Here is a 20,575-nt window from a genome sequence, read left to right on the forward strand (position 1 = left end):
GGCCCTTTTCTCCACATTTAAAACATCTGGGCCTCCGTCCCTCCACCGACACTCTTGCACTGAGACCTTCCCCTATAAATATCCTGTCTGGTCTGGTCTCGAGGGTATCGTTTGACGCTAGAACTATAAGCTCTAGCGCCTGCCCCTTCCAATTGAGTGCGTTCCTTCTTCTCATTGTGAGTACTTCCACTTGATCCTCCACGTCGTAAATTAAAGCTTCTACCAACCAGTTTACGTCATACCCGGGTGGAATGTCTTCTATTGTGATTTTCGCAGTTCTCCGACCCAGGTATGTGGGTAAGAGCATTACCTCTTCGGTTTTCAACGTTTGTGTTGATACTACTTTCGCAATTTCTGCGGATTCGAATTGGGCCTCTACTGTAGCATTTCGAGGCCCTCTACCGACATATTTTATTTTTTCCCACACAGGGGCAAGACACTTTTCAATTGCATCCGTTTTCATCATCATGATGCGCCTTTCTTTGCAATTGTACACTTTGTAGATAACGGTTCTTACCGCCAACTCTTGGATAGTTTCCTTTGGCGGTATTAACCTTGTTATGTCGTCTGTTTTCCTTATTAGGTTTCTGTACTTGTACCACTGTTCGGGTATCACCTCCATTGCTTCAAATTGTCCGCCTACGGCGGAAGAAAAACTGCTGGCCTTTTTCTCTTCCTTGGTTACTTCTGGGTCTACTTGAAATACTTGTGTATTATTGAAACAAATTTCTTCTTGTAAAAGAGGAAAGTCCTCATCACACAGTAGAAAGGTCATTTCGTTATCCATATTGAAAAAGTTTTCGTTTTACACGATGGTAGTTTGCTATCTCTCTAAAAGAGAGCAGCAAAAAAGAAAATTTTTGCCCCGCAGGGCGCAATTCCACAGGAACAACAGTTGAAACTTGACAAAAATCACACCAAACAGCAACAAAAAGGACAGAAACAACTCACTAAACTAGGCAGAAGCAATTCAAAGCAGTACGACGAGCCGGAAGTAGCTTGCTAGCTGGATAGAGAGGTCTGTCTCTCCTTCACAAACTTATGTAAATCATAGTGAAGTTCATTCACTGATCAGCAAAATTAGAAATATAATATTTCTAAATCTCTCAGAGAGATTTAAGCAGTAGTGGAGCGACAAAGTTGTAGTATATTGTCAACTTAATGTGACAATCCAAATAAGGGAATACACTACTGCTGTTTAGCCCTAGGAAGCTGGACCGCTGAGTGCTGGCTAGGCTGGGTGGGGGAGCTTGTCTCCCCTTCACAAACTTAAGGACACAGTAATTGTGTCAAGGCCGACAGGAAGCGGTCCAGCTTCCTTGGGCTAAACAGCAGTAGTGTATTCCCTTATTGGAATTGTCACATTAAGTTGACAATATACTACAACTTTATAAATATATATATATATATATATATATATATTTTATATATGACGTTGACCACTAACGAGGACATTCAATGTGCTAGAAATAGATCACATCTTGTGTCTAATAAGACCTAAATTGTTCTCAACATGAAATATAGCGTGATACCAAAACGTAAGCGGGCAAGACATTTAAAATCACCGAAAAAGGAACATTATTAAACAGGGACCGAATTCAAAATTTAACAATCTTACCGACCGTCTATTTCTCTTCAGCCTGATTTGTAACGGAACCATAATCATCAGAACCCCATACAAAGTTGCCCACCGCCATAGGTGCGCGTGTATATGGTTCTGCTAATTACAGCTTAATGGTAAAATTCAAAAGTCTTCGTTTTGGCGCGATAATTCCAGGAATAGATCTGCAGAGAATATTTACTGCGTCGCATATATCCAGTATGAGAACTCGGTAAGGGTTAATATATTATTAAAAAATATGGCAAAAAATCATATATTAATTAATATTAATTACCAGGAAGCTAGCACATTTAAAGAATCAAAGAGATTCAGAAACAGTATCTGCAATCTCAGGGGATTAAAGTACATTTTTATATATGACGTTGACCACTAACGTGGACATTCAATGTGCTAGAAATAGATCACATCTTGTGTCTAATAAGACCTAAATTGTTCTCAACATGAAATATAGCGTGATACCAAAACGTAAGCGGGCATATATATATATATATATATATATATATATATATATCAATTTAAATAAATAAGAGCTATAACGCAATCCATCGTAAAAACTTGTTTAATGACCTATGTACATTTCGATGCAATATCTCGACTCACTCTTGTCTGTGATAAAAAATGGGATATTGTATTTCTTCATGGGATATTGTATATCTGTGTGTGTGTACTCGTGTAACCCCCCCCCCTCTCTCTCTCTCCCGCTCTCTCTCTCCTCCTTGCTCTCTGTGAGGTGTGGCTATAACATTAATAAAGCCAAAAATACGTGTCGACTATTTACTAAGCTAGAGAATATAGTCGTATATACAATGAAGTATAGATAACGGTGCAGTGGGGTTTTTTGTTTGTTTGTTATAATTATTAGTAGTAGTATTAGTTATAGACTAGTGGTGATGTAATTGTTGTTTCTGAAATTTTCGTTTATGCTGTCATAGTTTTTTTTGTTGTTGTTTTGTTTTTGGCTTTTTGCTTGTTTTTTTCTTTGTGTTTTTTTGTTCTCTGGCCTCCAACATCACCCTCATCGACGGCAAATAAAATAATAACGATAATCTAACAAGATAAGCTATGAAATAAGATGTTGTAATGAGAAATATGAGGTTTAGTGAGAAATTCAGGGATTAGATGAGCAAAAGAAAATGAGTATTGAGATAGAGGGTAATATAGAAATAGAAGGAGGAGGAAGGAAAAACAAGAGGAAGAGAGAGTGATAGGTGTGAGAAAGAGAGAGAGAGAGAGAGAGATAAAGATACGCTAGGGGGGAGGTTACTCTGTGTGTGTGTGTGTGTGTGTGTGATAGAAAAAGAGAAAAATGGAGAGATTGAATGATAGTAGAGATAGAAAGAATGGAGTTAAGAGCGGGGTAATATGATGGGGGGATACATATGAGAATTGTGTGTGAGAGTATGAATTATAAGATATTTGTGAGAGGTATCGTGTAGATGTATTTTGTTAGAGAGAGAGGAGGGAGAAAGAGAGAGGAGGGAGAAAGAGAGAAGAGGGAGGGAGAAAGAGAGAAGAGGGAGGGAGAAAGAGGGAGGGAGAAAGAGGGAGGGAGGGAGGGAGAAAGAGGGAGGGAGGGAGGGAGGGAGAAAGAGGGAGGGAGGGAGGGAGGGAGAAAGAGGGAGGGAGGGAGGGAGAAAGAGGGAGGGAGGCAGATAGGGGGGAAGAGGGAGGCAGGCAGATAGGGGGAAGAGGGAGGGAGAGAGAGGTGGTGAGGGAGTATGTGATAGAAAATAGGAAGACTTTGGAGTGAAATTGCTGCTACTTTAGCTGGAATCGTATTCGGAAATAAACTACTTGGAAAGAATATTACACCAGTAGACAATAATGAAATGTACTTGAGTGAAACATACATTTGGCTAATAACTATCTCACAACTAAAACTGTCTGCCAGGCAATATTGTCCTTCAGCAGAGCTACCCCAAATCACCGAATAGGAAACCTTTAAACCTCAACTTTAAATTGATTTCCTTTTATTCATTCTGCCGATATCATGGATGTTTTAGAGTAGATGAGATAATGCAGGCTGCAGAAAATTCACGTGTTTGAGTTTCATTAACATGATTTGACTAATTTCAATGTAACAACAGCTAGTTTACTGCCTGATTTAAATTCAAATTTCATTGTAACCAGCGTGGATTTAATACAGTATAACTGGTTCATTTTGAGAGCAGCTGAGATGATTGCTACGACTTCAAATTCGCTAGAGCTACCGTGATTTTAACACAACGAACCAATGTTTTCTGTGGAAGCAGCTACTTCTCGGTAAGTGTTCGAATTCTGCTTGCTTCGTCATGAGATTCGTTTCAAATTTTGGCACAAGGCCAGCAAATTTGAGGATGGAGGTAAGTCGATTAAATCGATTCCAGAGCTCAACTGGTATTTATTTTATTGACTTTGAAAGGATGAAGGGCAAAGTCGACCGCGGCAGAACGAAATGCCACTAAGCATTTCGACCGGCGTTCTACTGATTCTTATTTCTTTATTGCCCGCAAGGGGCTAAACATAGAGGGAACAAGCAAGGACAGACAAAGGGATTAAGTCGATTACATCGACTCCAGTGCGTAACTGGTACTTAATTTATCGACCCCGAAAGGATGAAAGACAAAGTCGACCTCGGCGGAATTTGAACTCAGAACGTAACGGCAGACGAAATACCGCTAAGCATTTCACCCGGCGTGCTAACGATTCTGCCAGCTCGTCGCCTTACTTCATGGTATTAGCACGAAATGATTTGCTCACTGTAAATATTATATATATATATATATATATATACTTTTATAATTTCAAATTTTCGCAAAAGTTAACAAGATATTTATTCGATATAAGACGATCAGAAAACAAGTAAAATACTGCATCAGTGGACATACAAGTCATTTGGTTTCAAATTTTGTCACAGGGCAAGCAATTTTAGGGAAGGGGCTTGTTGATTATATCCACCCCAGTGTAAGTCGACCTCGGCAGAATTTGAACTCAAAACATGAAGAATGAAAGAAAGAAAAAGGGCGGCGAGCTGGCGTGCTAACGATTTTGCTAGTTTGCCGCCTACTATTTATTTATATTCATAAATAAATATTCGTTTCAGATTTAGGCACAAGGCCAGCAATTTGGGGAAGGGGTAGGTCGATTACATCGACCCAGAGTTCAACGGCTACTTATTCTGTCGATCTCGATCGCATGAAAAGCCAAGTCGACTTTGGCGGAATTTGAACTTAAACGTGAAGATGGACGAAATGCTGCTAAGGATTTTGCCCGATGTGGTTACGATTCTGCCAGCTGGTCGCCTTTATTCATACATGAATATTGATATTACACGTGGTCAAAACAATATGTAATAAATTTAAAAGATTTTATTTTTACCTGTTAGGCGGCGAGTTGGCACTCCAAGGACAACGCATAGCAGTATTTCGTTCGTCTTCTCGTTCTGAGTTCAAATTCCGCCGAGAGCGACATTGTCTTTCATCTTTTCGGGATTGATAAAATAAGTATAAGTTGAGTACTAGGGTCGATGTAATCGACTAGTCTGCTCGCAAATCTCAGGTCTTATGCCTATAGTAGAAAAGCAGTGAGGTGGCAGAACCGTTATATCACGCCGGCCAAAAATGCCTAGTGGCATCTCTTCCGACCTAACGTTCTGAGTTCAAAGTTCGCCAGGGTCGACTTAGCCTTTCATCTCCGGGAATTGATAAAATAAGTATCAGTTGAGCACTGGGGTTGATGTTATCGACTTTGATCCCTTCTCTGAAATTGCTGGTCTTGTGCCAAAATTTGAAATCATTATTAATTACCTACGAAGGGCAGTAGTAAAATTAAAAGAGCGCAAAAAATACATACTTTGTGGTATTTAACAACGGACCTTCCCCTTACGTCTGAGCTTCAAATTCCGCCAATGTCAACTTTGATTTTGTCCTTCAGACTGTCGATAAACACAATACTAATCAAATATAGGTATATATTACGTCTACTATAATACACCTCTGCATATTTGTGTCTAACTAATCGATCATATTCAGGTGCTAAGGGACTGTTACTATATTATTTCTAGCGTTGCCAGAAATAAGAGTCAATAGAGCTCAGTAGCCACAGAAGCACTATATTAACGACAGACATATATAAACACACACATACATGTATTATGATATATGTATATATATATATTCCTTTATTTTTTTATTTGTTTCAGTAATTTGACCGCGGCTATGCTGGAGCATCACATTTAGTCGAACGAATCGACCCCAGGGCTTGTTCTTTGTAAGCTAAGTACATACTCTATCGTTCTCTTTTGCTGAACCGCTAGTTACGGAGACTTAAACACACCAACATTGGTTGTCAAGTAATGGTGGGGAGACAAACACAGACATATATATACACACACACACACATACATATACACATACACACACACACGATGGGCCTCTTTCAGTTTCCGTCCACCAAATCCATTCACATGGCTTTGGTCGACCCGAGGCTGCAGTAGAAGACACTTGCCCAAAGTGCCACGCAGTGGGACTGAGCCTGGAAGCATGTTGTTAGGAAGCAACTTCTAGCCACACAGTCACGCCTGCACCTATATATATAGGTACATACATACATACATGCATACATACACACATACATATACACGCACATATGCATGCACTCATATACACACGAATATAATTAGATGGTTGTGATATTCGAGTATGAGTGAGATTAGGAGTTAAAATATAGATTTATAAGGTTATTGGGATTACCTAAGGGGTATTGTGGAAGTATACTGTATGGACGTTTAGGCATTTGGATTAGTGGTAGAATTTGAATGTGTGGTAAAAGCGGTAGTTGCATGTGCTTAGTGCCTCGTTATGTTTATTTAGCAGTGCTGGAGAGTTGTGCTTTAATATGTGAAGTGCCTCCTTCAGGCAAAGCTTGCAGATTGAGCGTTGATCTCGGTAGGGAAGCCCTGAATCCAGTATGGACCATGATAGAGTATAGGGTATATTTGTATTTTTGAGATGATGTATGTGGTTGGCGAGTGTTGTAGATTTACTATGTTTATCGTATCTAAAAGAATGGAGGTGAGCGGCATATCGTTGCTTAAAATTTTTGGTATATGGTTGTAGAGTTGTATAATAGACTAAGGACAGTGCATTTGTAAATTACATTATATCTTCTGCAATGGGTTTGTTATGGGCAGATGGTTCCACGACGGCAGTTGCAATTAGGTGAATTTTGGGGAATGTGTTCAAGAATAGAGGAGATAATATCGTCAGAGGAGAGGTTAGAGAAGGGGTTAGAAGATTCTAGATTATTAGTATTCTATTATTAGTACTCTATTCTGTGGTACACACCCCCATTCTCACTTAACGTTAAGAACTTAGCTAAATCCTTCTTTAAAATACTAGACTCTAACTTTCCGCGGCAACATAAATATAATTCTATCTTCAATCTATCCACCTTGAAACTATCTTATTCTACCCCACCCAACTTTGAATCTATTGTAGCAAAAGCTTTCTCTTTACTATAAAAAAACTCACATAATTACAACTTTAGTCATACGAACACTCAATACACACACAGCTCCAGCGCAGACACCCTTACATTAGACCACATTATTCTTTCCATGATCAATAATATAAGTATCATAAATATAGTGAGGACAGCTGAAAATCTTATACTCCTTTTTACGAGGATTTAACCTGTTGTCAATGAAATGATACGTGAGCCTTACAGCGTAGACATTTATAAATGTTTTTATAAACCACAACCCAACCCATCCTACTGACGCTGCCCGGAACACCACCACAATCTCTACCACCCTTACTAATAGTACAATTAATAACAACAATAGTAATAATTACAATGATGGTAATTATAACGTTAATAATACTAATAATCTAGAATCTTCTACTCCCTTCTCTAACCTCTCCTCTGACGATATCACCTCCTCTATTCCTGAACACATTCCCCAAAATTCACCTAATTGTAATTGCCGTCCTGGAAACACCTTCCCGTTACAAACCCATTGCAGAAGATATAATGTAATTTATATATATATATATATATATATATATATATATATATATATATACATACGATGTTTCCGTCTACCAAACCCACTCACAAGGCTTTAGTCGGCCCGAGGCTATAGTAGAAGTCACTTGCCAATGGCGCCAAGCAGTCTAACTGAACCCGGAACCATGTGGTTCGTAAGCAAGCTACTTACCACACAGTCAATCCTACGCCTGTGTATATATATAAGCGACTGGATATGTGGCGCACGAAGAATTGGATTCTTTATTATGACGATACACCTGATCTTACCTCTCTGATTTCACACATCAGCAAAGCCATGGAACAAATAGTCCGAAGGAAATTAATTACATTCCTTGAAGAGAATGACTTGCTGACTGACACCCAGCATAGATTTCGACCAGGTAGAAGCTGCCTGACACAGCTCTTGCAATATCACTCAAATGTGGCCGTGATATACCTCGACTTTGCAAAAAGTTTTCACGACTAGTGTCATTCACCAACAATTAATTGTTCGTAATAACTTCTCAACTGGGAAAGTTTAGAAAGTCGTGACTTGTATGTTTTTCAAATGAACAAAACATTATAAGTAAAATAAAATACAATATAATTCAACAAGTAAAACCAGGTTACAAATTCAGCTCAACAGCAAATGATCTGCACGGCAGATGTCACTCATAAATAATAAATATGAGAAAACAATAATAATCGAAAATAATAATTCTTTATTAGTGAGAACCTCATTGAAGTACTTTTGTTTTCCAAGCCAAAAGAGAGGAAGTCGTGATGAGAAAAAGCAACGAAAAATAACTGAATGGTAAGTTTTTATGGAGATTCTGCCAAACGGTTGTTAACAGAACATTGATCTAAATATTATGATCCTGTCATCTATCGTTAATGTACAATAGCAATATCGGATGTGATGTACAACAAAATCTATGCCACCATTTGTTGATTGATATGTGTTTAGAGAGTGGAACAACTTTGCCCTACTTATGTACAATTGATATTTATTAACTGATATTGACTTGATAACAATGAATACAATGCTTTTTTTTTATATATAAAGAAACTTTCGATTAAAAAAGAAATTTACTTACATTTCGTTACTTTACAAATTTTATGAAAACATTTATAAATGTCTACGCTGTAAGGCTCACGTATCATAAAATAGGAAAACATTTCTCGACGACTGAATGAAATATTTCAGTTCTGCCGAAAAACAAAAACGATATTTTAGAAAGAATCTTCCTTTTACCAACAAACACATCAGCTATCTAAAATACTGGCTTCATTCACAACAGGTTAAATCCTCGTAAAAAGGAGTATAAGATTTTCAGCTGCCCTCACTATATTTATGATACTTATATTATTGATCATGGAAAGAATAAAGACAAAGGTGATCTCGACAAAATTTGCCTCCAGCATATAGAAAAATAAGATGAATATTGTAAAACAATTAATACGACACTACCGTTTCTACTGCTCTTCCATCACTCTAATGATAAATGACCCGTCCAAACATGGTGGATTATATAGCATTTAGCTGCATGACTAAAGACAAAGAGATGGGTATCCACCTAGATACGATCTCGGTCTATCACAGGCAATGTTTTCAGATCTATCACGTATTAATCACAAGTGGACGAAGTGAGTTACGTAAAATTAAATATCTTGATCAAACTATCTGTATAGGTTGTGAACTCATTGTACACGGTACTTATTTACAGCCAGGAGTACAAAATTACAGCGAATTAAATTTCTTAGCCATGGGCTCATTAAAATTTTATCGATTGGATACTAACCATTTGTGAGTCATTTATAATTCTATCAGTTGCAATTTTACGATGGGATTAATACTGATTTGTAATTGTGATACAAGACCGCACACAGAGAAAGGATATAGTCGACCGCATCGATAACAGCATACTACTGACATATTTATCAACTCTGGGAAGATAAAATATTAAGTTATACAAGTGTTTCACTCGTTACCCAAACAGTGACGGTATCCTCAAGTTTCATAAGTCTCTCCAGAGTGACGAAATTCATGTGATTGATGTTCAGTTTGGAATGTAAGTTTACATCTGTAAGAAAACGTGAGTGTATAAAGAATTGCAAAAAACTAAGGTTCTGATGAGGTAGGTATAGAACCATGTAGGGTTGTGGAGGAGGAGACATTTTAGTTATGATTAGATGAGCAAAAATGGGTTTATGCAGTTTGAGAAACAATCGGAGAAGAGGCAAAGAAGCCTAAATAGTAGCGGTGGAAGAGATACAGAGAAAAAAATAGCATGTACGTGGACTAGATTTGGCAACTTGTCAGTCAGACGATGTAATTGACTTATCCCCTCTCCCGAGTTTGCTGACCATGAGCCAAAATTTGAAACCAGTATATAGTGCTCACAGTTAAGTAACCGGTGAGTGGAGATGGAGACCAAGTTTCAATTTCCGCTTCATGCAAATTTATTTCATATATGTTGTTCCAACTCCCATGAAAATATGATCGCGACAACTAAACTTTCTATGTCTTCCCTTAAAACATAGAACCTCAGGTTCCAACCAAAATTGGCAACAGCTCTTTTTCTTCATTCATATCGTTTTTTAACGGTGACTGAAGTTTGAATCTCCTTGTAGTATAATTCAGCCCTCCTTGCTTTCGATTGAATAAAATGATTAGTGACATCATAATCTCTTTCAGTTACCTATTACTTCAACACAATCTACTTCAATCTCCTATATACTACCTAATACCTACCAATCCCCTAAATACCCATACATACATACATACATACAAACATCTCCATAATGTATTTCAGTCCTCTATAGACGTTCTTAATGTCCTTCAATCCTGACACATGACCATAATATTGTATACGCTATTTTAAAACATTACTTTTTCCATTAATCTGTGATTTTCGGAATTCTCTAATGCTAGTTCTAACTCTATCAAAATGAAGTTTATCTTCAAGTACACGCGGAAGTCTAGTTATATGGGGTTAGCTTATGGCAAATATATAATAATGACGTGTATGTGTATAACAATGTGTTCTTTGTGATAAGAGTAGTAGTCACTTAACACACTTACCTAATGCCGTGAACTTAGCAGGATTTGAACTCAAAATAAAACGAAAAAAAGATTTTAATGATAAAAAATACAAACAAACTTACTATTAGTCATAATTAAACATAATAAGCACTTACAGGAAAGACAGGAATGGCCAAAGTTATTGACGACACTCAAACAGGCATTTGTCACTTGCAGGATAATTCGCTTTGTTTGTTTTCGTTTCTGTTTATGTTTGTTTGTTGCAGGCTAATGTGCAGTTAGGGCTATTATGAGGGAGTAACAAAATCAATTGTTTCACTGGCCTAGTCAGAGAAGGAAGACCAGCACACATTTCGGTGTTTCTTATTGACGAGGAAAGGTAGAAGTTGTTCTCGGGCAGGAGATCTGGCACGGATGCTTACAACAGAGTTGATAGCTCTAGACACTCTGAGACAACTGGTGGTGTTTCATTGGTACTTAACTTATGGGTCGGTCCTGAAAAAGTGAATGTGAACAAAATCGATTTCGTAGAATTTAACTTTTAGTCTGAATCACTACGGTTCCTGTCACTTCACTAAAATGTCGTATACAACAATACCAATTGAAAACAGATAGGCAGTCATAGTTGTATATACTTTAACGAAATACAGAACAGTTATATTTTACTTTCTATTGAAGTATTTTACTTTCATACAGTCTTTTTAACTCCTAAGAAACTGTTAGGGTCATTTTTTCTGCACTTTCTAAATACATAAGGCCCTCGTGAACTCACGCCACATTAGTCTATGTGATAAGAGTTGTAGTCACTTAACAGTATCATTAGTAGTTTTTGTTTATATTGCACTCAGTGACAGTACTTCACAGTAAGTTTACTATATTGATAGGATTTAGTGGAATTGTTGAAATTGGAACGCAAAGAGCTGGAACAGATAACGCAATTTCGACCCAACGTGCTAACAACTGTTGTGATCCATCGCTCAAGAATGGTACTTTATTTATCGACTTCGGAAGGATAAATGGTAAAGTCGACCTCTGTGTGATTTGAATACAAAACGCAGAAAGCCGAAAGAAATACAGCAAGGGACTCGTGTCTGACGCTCTAACGACTTTGCCAATTCACCTTGGCCATTAAAGAAAAAAAAATCATTCTCTATCGCTAGATAAGACATTTGAGATATAAATACTATATATGAGTTCTCTCATATTTATAATGATGATGTCAGTTTTAACGAAGAATGTTTATCAGTGAAATGCTTTAAGATATCTTCAACAATGTCAGTGCTATGTGGTCTGTCAATATTTATCATGTTACACTTCTAAGCATTCCTATATTATATCGGACATTTTGACCAATGTCCACCATGCAATATTTTCTTCTTTTTATATGTGCTGCAAGTTTCTTGTTCGCTAATTTATTGATATAAGTGGAGAGAGAGTTGTATTTATGAAATATATTTGTGTGAAGTGACGAGAAGACAATTTCAATTTTCTGAGGAGGGCTGTATTTATACTTTGTCTAGACTCGCTTAAAGTAAAAGCTCGCATGAGGTTAGTTATTTGATACAAAGCTATTATAATTATTACTTAGGTCAACTCTTAATACATCTGAAGATATTGGTCTCGTGGCAGAATTTCAATGTTGTATAATTCCAACTCTGAACGTCTGCGATAGGAGTTAAGCTTTGGGTGCTATTCATATTAAGCCCAGCTTTGATAAATACATTCATATCTATATTTTACACTACATTATACATGTTTTAGAAATTGGGCTTGTCTCTATTCACTTTTGTTCCTGAAGTTAAATATTCTGTTATCACTAGATTTCCATCTGATTTTTACTGTATGTCGAAGGCTGTTTGTATATCAGTCTCTTTACACTAAAATATCTGAAATATATAATCCATACAATAGTCATGCTAGTCTCTGAAAAAACACTCTTGCTATAACTGTTATCCAGTTCAAATTCAGCCCTCTATGAGCAGTGTGACTATTCCGTATTTTTGTACATCCTAGATTACATTATCCAGTGTGTCCTTCCTACTTTAAGACGGCAGCCTAGAATGGTATTTGACGGCTACTTCTGATAAATCAAACGACTCGTTAGTCTTCACTAACTGGTCTTACACTAATCAATCACCTATTGATTTCTTACCTAAAATCTCGAGATAGCAGTCGGGAAAAAAATGATAATTTTCTCAATGCTGAAATAACTGCACACAGAAATTAAAATCGTGTCGCAAACCCAACTACGCTCACGTTTATCTTACATTGCAATACGGGTCACTGGAATACCACAAAACATAACTCTCCAAATATTAATTTTCACTTGGCGCACTTCTCTATTTTAAATGTGAAGGAATGGAAAGTGAAATGTTCATGACTATGCTACGAGTTACCTATTTTAGTTTTGCTGCAACTTTATCACAAGAAGCCTATTGAATGTATAATGCCCTTTGCACTTCATTATTGTTTTCTGACATTGACATAACTGGTATAATTTATTTAATCGACCCCAGAATATGACTGATACGTATTTTATCAATTTCGTAGTAATGGAAGATAATGTCCAACCCAATAGAATTTTAACTTAGAATATAAAAAAAGGGGACATAACTAAATACTGGAAAGTATTTTGCCCAGTACTTTTCAAGAGTTTAACCACCAGCATCACAAATAACCACAATTAAAAGACTACATTGTTTTATATTAGCAAATTGATTTTATTATATTAAGGAAGGGCAAGGCAACGAGCTGGCAGAATCGTTAGCACACCGGACAAAGTGCTTAGCAGCATTTCGTCCGACTTTACGTTCTAAGTTCAAATTCCATCGAGGTCGACTTTGCCTTTCATCCTTTCGGGGTCGACAAATTAAGTACCAGTTAAATATTGGAGGTCGATGTAATCGGCCAGTCTCCTCCTCCAAAATTTCAGGCCTTGTGCTTTTAGTAGAAAGGTTTATATTAAAGAAGGATAGGAACATTTCGTGGATCAAATAGCAGAGCATCGAACTAAATGCCTTATAGTATTTAATCTCACCTCTCTTATTCAAATCCTACCAGACCCAACTTTCCTTTTTATTCTTCTACTTTCAATAAAGGTATTTCCAGTATATTCAATTAACTACACCGTTTTCTACTAATGCCATGTCTCAGTGAGATTCTTTAAAAATATTAATAGAACTCGACAAACCGAATTGGTGAAGAGGTTCGATGATTTGTCATATTCCCTCTATTTAAAATGATTTGCCAATGGGAAATATTATGAATTTTACAGCAATTGTAAATTCGTTCACCACTTAGGAAGCCTTAAATATATTTTGAGATATTTTCATCGGTTTTATTTTCATACGATTTCTGTAGAAAGTTGTTTATCTCGTATCGCATAATCTCATTTGTCATGTAATTACAGTTATATCACCATCACCGCCACTAGTATTACTACCACCACCACCACAACTGCGCAGATACTACCATCATCGCAAATACTATGAATACAGCTACATAGTTTCCACCACCAACGTCAATACTACAGCCACCCCTACTACGAAAGCAACTACCACCACATATATAACTAGATAACCATCATCACCAAAGCTACATACACAACTAAACAGCTACCACCATCATCACTGCCACCATAGACTAAACTACATGCCCGCCGCTACCACAATTATCACAACCATTACCACCACATACATAGCTATGCGCCTTCCCCACTCCCACCAATAGCACATAACCAACCTAGACAACCACCACTGCTACTACCACTCCAAATTAACTCGGCTTTTCTCTCATTGTTATCCATATTGCCTTTCCAGTGCCCTCACCACCACTACGCTCATTCATTCCTTCCAAAAACCCTAACTTCTCATTCCCTATCTACGCTTACTCCTGCAGCCGCCAGGCGAACATTGATCACATCAGTCTTACTGGTCTCAGAGAGCCAAGCAAATAGTGGAAACATCTTCCTCCAAGCCAAATATATTACCCCACCAAAAAAGCAAACCTCCAGTGGGAATAGCAATCATGATACCCTTTTTACAAAATAACCCTGTAAAATAACTCAGTGGATAATATACCTCCTGGATTACAAAAAGACGGGAAAGTCCTTACTGGAATACTTTTCATTTGTATGTCTGCTTATGCAGGGCTGACCGGGTGCTAAACAAATCTAACAAAGAAGCTTCTATATAAAGCATGTTGTTGTTGGCACTCCGTCGCTTACGACGTCGAGGGTTCCAGTCGATCCGATCAACGGAACAGCCTGCTCGTGAAATTAACGTGCAAGTAGCTGAGCACTCCACAGACACGTGTACCCTTAACGTAGTTCTCGGGGATATTCAGCGTGACACGGTGTGACAAGGATGACCCTTTGAATTACAGGCACAACAGAAACAGGAAGTAAGAGTGAGAGAAAGTTGTGGTGAAAGAGTACAGCAGGGTTCGTCACCATACCCTGCCGGAGCCTCGTGGAGCTTTAGGTGTTTTCGCTTAATAAACACTCACAACGCCCGGTCTGGGAATCGAAACCGCGATCCTATGACCGCGAGTCCGCTGCCCTAACCACTGGGCCATTGCGCCTCCACACACACACATAAGTAAAGCATATAAAGTTAGTTACCTTCTCGCATTATACCGACTCATAAGAGCCAGTTTTCCAGTTTCATGGTGCATATATTCCCCACCTTGACGGGACGCCAGTCCGTCGCAGGATTACTCATTTTTGCCAGCTGAGTGGACTGGAGCAACGTGAAATGAAATGTTTTGCTCAAGAACACAACGCGTCGCCCAGTCCAGAAATGGAAACCACAATCTTACAATCATATGTCCAACACCCTAACCACTATGCCACATGCCCCTTCTATATCAGGCATGGGCAACCTTTTTCCAGAAGTGGGTCACATGAGACATGGCTCATCATCAGGCGAGCTGCACCACTGAAAGCATTTTAATAGATGTTATTTTTCTAGTGAAATTAGACGTTGCCATTTAGAAATCTCTGTGGGCCGAAGGTGGATTGCGAGCCGCAGTTTGCCCAAGACTGTTCTACATATTTCCTTGACCTGCTAGAAATTGCAGTCAAAATTTCACTCTACCTTCTTTAAAAAATAACAGATATGTCACCTCAGTAAAAGACGTTGTGTCAACGCCAGAATGCTTTTGATTACAGATTTGCTAAATCGAGGTTCAGCTACAGAAAACTAACATCATCAACATCAACCACAACGCTATCTACACTATTACCTACTGCAAACGCCGTTCCAGCGAAGACCATCACTCCCAACAACAATAAAAAAGGCAGCTTGCCTTGTTGAAACTGTAACCAAATTTCCGTTAAATCGCATTCTACTATCTTACAGGAGGCGCAATGGCCCGGTGGTTAGGGCAGCGGACTCGCAATTATAGGATCGCGGTTTCGATTTCCAGACCGGGCGTTGTGAGTGTTTATTGAGCGAAAACACCTAAAGCTCCACGAGGCTCCGGCAGGGGATGGTGGCGAACCTTGCTGTACTCTTCCACCACAACTTTCTCTCACTCTTACTTCCTGTTTCTGTTGTGCCTGTAATTCAAAGGGTCAGCCTTGTCACACTGTCACGCTGAATATCCCCGAGAACTACGTTAAGGGTGCATGTATCTGTGGAGTGCTCAGCCACTTGCACGTTAATTTCACGAGCAGGCTGTTCCGTTGATTGGATCAACTGGAACCCTCGACGTCGTAATCGACGGAGTGCCAACATCTATCTTACAAAAGAAAGTGTATATTAGGGACTGTAGTCATACATATATAGAGAACGTCAGGATTGGTACGGGTGGAAGGCTTTGAGTATAGATCTGCTCGAATAAGGCTAACCTGTAGTTAAACAATAATACCCAAATCAATAGGGGAGTTTCTACATTTCCTACGTCTCTTTAAAAAGGGGAAGGACACCTTAGATTGTGTATTCCTAGGCAACTCTAAAAAATATGGGAAGGTCACGTTTGGAAAGACTTCGAACATAGATCTGCTCGATTAGGGTTGACCTGAAGCTAAACAACCACAACAACAAAGCCATCGTCGAAACCACAAGACTATTGAAACCAGCAGCAGTAGCGGCAGTAGCAGCAGCAGCAGCAACACTACAACAACAACAAAAGAAAATCAGCACTATCAGTCAGCATCATGAACAGCACCACGATCAGTAACACAAAACAACATTGCCATCATCATCATCATCATCCTCATCATCCTCATCATCATTATCATCATCATTATCATCATCCTCATCATCATCATCATCATCCTCCTCCTTTTCATCATCATCATCATCATCCTCCTCCTCATCATCATCACCATCATCATCATCATCGTCATCATCATCATCATCCTCATCCTCATCCTCATCATCCTCCTCTTCCTCCTCCTCCTCCTCATCATCATCACCATCACCATCGTCATCATCATCATCATCATCATCACCATCATCATCACCTCATCATCATCATCGATGACGTCCACCTTCCCGAAATAAAATAACAACAACAAAAAAAAACAAAAAGAAACCAAAACAAAGCAAAAAAAAAAGAGATATACCGATCTCAGAGAAATTACCAACATAAAAACATGTTGGACGATAGCAGAGAATTTACCGATCACCATGGTAACGGAAGGCAGCCAGAACACGCTTCTGCTATAGAAAGCAAGCAGTTTGTACGAAGGCTGTATAAATGAGAGAGTGTCCTCCCTGAGATTCTATTATCTAGATGAAATGATGCGGTATCATAACACATCTCTTATAGTGTTTATTACTCGCATCTTATTTGGGTACTAATTAGCTTCTAATAACACTCATTCTTACAAATCTCCGCCGTACATTACTTCCAACATTGCTAATACTACATTACAGTGAACTACTACTGTAGAACAGCATTCACACAGTTGGTTGTAGTTGTTGATGATGACGATGATGATGATGATGGTGGTGGTGGTGGTAGTGGTGGTGGTGGTGGTGATGATGACGGTGATGATGATGATGATGACGATGGTGGTGGTGATGATGATGATGACGATGGTGGTGGTGGTGGTGATGATGATGACGGTGATGATGATAATGATGATGATGATAATGATGACGACGATGATGATGACGATGGTGGTGGTGGTGGTGATGGTGATGATGACAATGATAATGATGATGATGATGACGTTGACGACGATGGTGATGGTGGTGGTGGTGCTGCTGCTGCTGGTGGTGATGGCGACGACGACGATGACGGTGATGGTGGTGGTGGTGGCGGTGTCGTACGATGTAATCGATTGAAGTGGGCGTTTGGTAAATAATGGTGGCATACGATGGTATGGCAGTACGGTGCATGGTATCATCTAGTGATGGCATAGTGTGTGTGGAGGGCAAAGTACAGTGATATTTAAGTGAACGTGGGGGGTTCGTGGCGTGGGGAGTGACATCGTGTGCTAACGACGTATTGACATTGGTGTAATGGAAGAGGGGGGTAGTGACTGTAATGGGTTGGTAGTAGTGTAGAAGCAGTAGAGTGATGTGGTGGCAATGATGATGGTGGAGAGAGAAGCTTTATTCTTCTGGCTGAAAAAGACGGTTCTGCAATTTCTTGTTGAAAAAGTTACACAAATATTTTGTTTATATTACAAAGAGGTTTCGGAAGGTTCCCAGATTAGTTATGTTTAATAAAAAAAAAACTTATTTACCTGAGTTTTAACATCATCTCCTTCGAAATAGTCACCTTGCGCAGCAATACACCGGTCTCAGTATACGTGCCACTTTGGGGATTCGACCTAGAATTCGTTTTCTGTAAGCAAGACGAGGACCTTCAGCGATTTGCTCTGGAACTCAACAATGGTGTTAAAACAGCGACCGTTGAGTTGCATTTCTATCTTGGAAAAGTGATGGAAGTCCGCAGGTGCTAACTCTGGCGAATAGGGCGGGTGCGAAAGTGATAGCATGTTGTTTTTGGTGAGAGAAACTTACGAGTGAGGGGAACTCGGTGACTGAGTGTATCGTCGTCATAAAGAATCCAATTCCTCGCGCGCCACATATCCAGTCGCTTTCGTCGAATGTTCTCTCCCAGACGCTTCAAAACGTCGCAGTAGAACTCTCGATTGACTGTCTGGACCTGGAGGGGGACGAATTCTCGATGAACAATACCACATTACCGGGGTTGACGCTCGTGGCAGGTCTTCCAGGTCGCTCATTGTCTTCCAGGAGCATTATTCCGATTTTTGAAGTGCCTGTGCAGCTCGAAATATTGCGTATGATACATTGCCCCATTGCTGTAAGCAAGTAAACAGCGATGTCATTCGGCACACTGCCTCATGAATGTCACTGCTAGCTCTCACTGCGCACGAATAAATGATTTGTTTTGGCATAAGACCATTATTATGCGAAAGATCGCACCTGATACTAGATCAGGAATGCTTCTATATTGGGCATTCAACACGTTTCCAAGATAGTGCTATTCTTTACTCTATTGTCCAACTTAACCATGCATATTTGCCAAATACATCTCATATGAAAGCTGTTCAGTTGACTGATGTGTCGATCTTATCAAGGAAATGTTGTGTATGTGCTAGTGTATAGGGTGGGGTGAGAGTGTGTGCATGCGTATGGATAAAAAATGTTTGTCAAGAGTATCAGATAAAGAGAAGAGGTACAGCGACAAAGGTAGAATAAGAGAAATATATATAAACACACAGACACAGACGCACACACATAAACACGTAGGCACAAACATAAAAGTATATATTTGTATGTATGTGTGTGTGTATATATATATGGATATGTGTTTGTATGTATATATATATATATATATATATATATATATATATATATATATATATATATAAATCCAAGGAAGTTAGAGGTTGTGAATCCAACCAACTAAGGGATAACATCTATCCAGTATACTGCTGGCAGAATACCCAATTATAAATACACAAGTGTTTTTTTCATTGCATGGCAATTACATTACCAAGTGTAATAAATGGGTGAGGGTAAAGTATATATATATATATATATATATATATATTTGCCTAATTTGTTTAATTTTATCGGTTATCAATTAACCAACCATAACAAAGTCAAGGCCTTTCAAAACAATAGATGACCAATTTAGAATACGTGACTGAACAAAAATAACCCCTCTCCACTTCCCGCAGGATTTCAACTACTCCATAAAGAAAAACATAACGGAGAAAGAAACATATCACATGTTTATATGTAAATATATATAAGTTTGTGTATTATTGTTATAATTATATGATATAATTATACTGATACGAACTACTGCATTAATCCTCCCTTCTAAACACATCTAATATGTATGTACCTATGAGCATGTTTGTACGGATATATATATATATATATATATATATATATATATATATATATATAATATAATATGTATGTATGTATGTGTATGTGTGTATATATATGTGTGCTCGTCATGCATACACAGTTTCATTCTTGCATAACTAAAATAATTTTAAGATATATTGATTTTATAAATTACAATACTACTCCTCTTATAACTTTCTCATACCTCTGTTTATATTTTATCTAATATGAATAATATAATGCATCTAATAATAATGATAATTTAATTGATTCATTTGTATGCATATACATGCATTTATGTATGTACATTTAAGTGTAGGTATATGTTTTTATGTATATTTATGTATATGTATGTATATGTAAAAGTATGTATATATGTGTGTATTTATATTTAGAACTTAACCTTATGTACTTTCTAAAATCTCTGACGAAGCCTAGAGAGACATCCAAGTACCTCAATTTTATCTACTAATTACTTCAGTCCACTGGAGGGATAGAGGTAGAATGAGGTATTTTTCCTCTTGGTTGAAACAGCTGTAAGATATTATCCCA

General features: G+C 38.2%; 1 protein-coding gene across 1 annotated transcript in view; it reads left to right on the forward strand.

Moving 5' to 3' along the window:
• The first annotated feature begins 3,308 nt into the window (after positions 1–3,308).
• Positions 3,309–20,575, forward strand: part of LOC149136521 (uncharacterized) — a 27,653-nt gene continuing 10,386 nt past the window's right edge. Inside the window, exons 1-2 of the transcript XR_016241022.1 lie at positions 3,309–3,883; positions 5,802–5,869. The gene's annotated coding sequence lies outside the window, so the exon portion shown is untranslated. The remainder of the gene's footprint in view (positions 3,884–5,801; positions 5,870–20,575) is intronic.

This window comes from Octopus bimaculoides, chromosome 3 (assembly GCF_046866305.1).
Source record: "Octopus bimaculoides isolate indiv1 chromosome 3, ASM4686630v1, whole genome shotgun sequence".
In the NCBI taxonomy this organism is placed as follows: domain Eukaryota; kingdom Metazoa; phylum Mollusca; class Cephalopoda; order Octopoda; family Octopodidae; genus Octopus; species Octopus bimaculoides.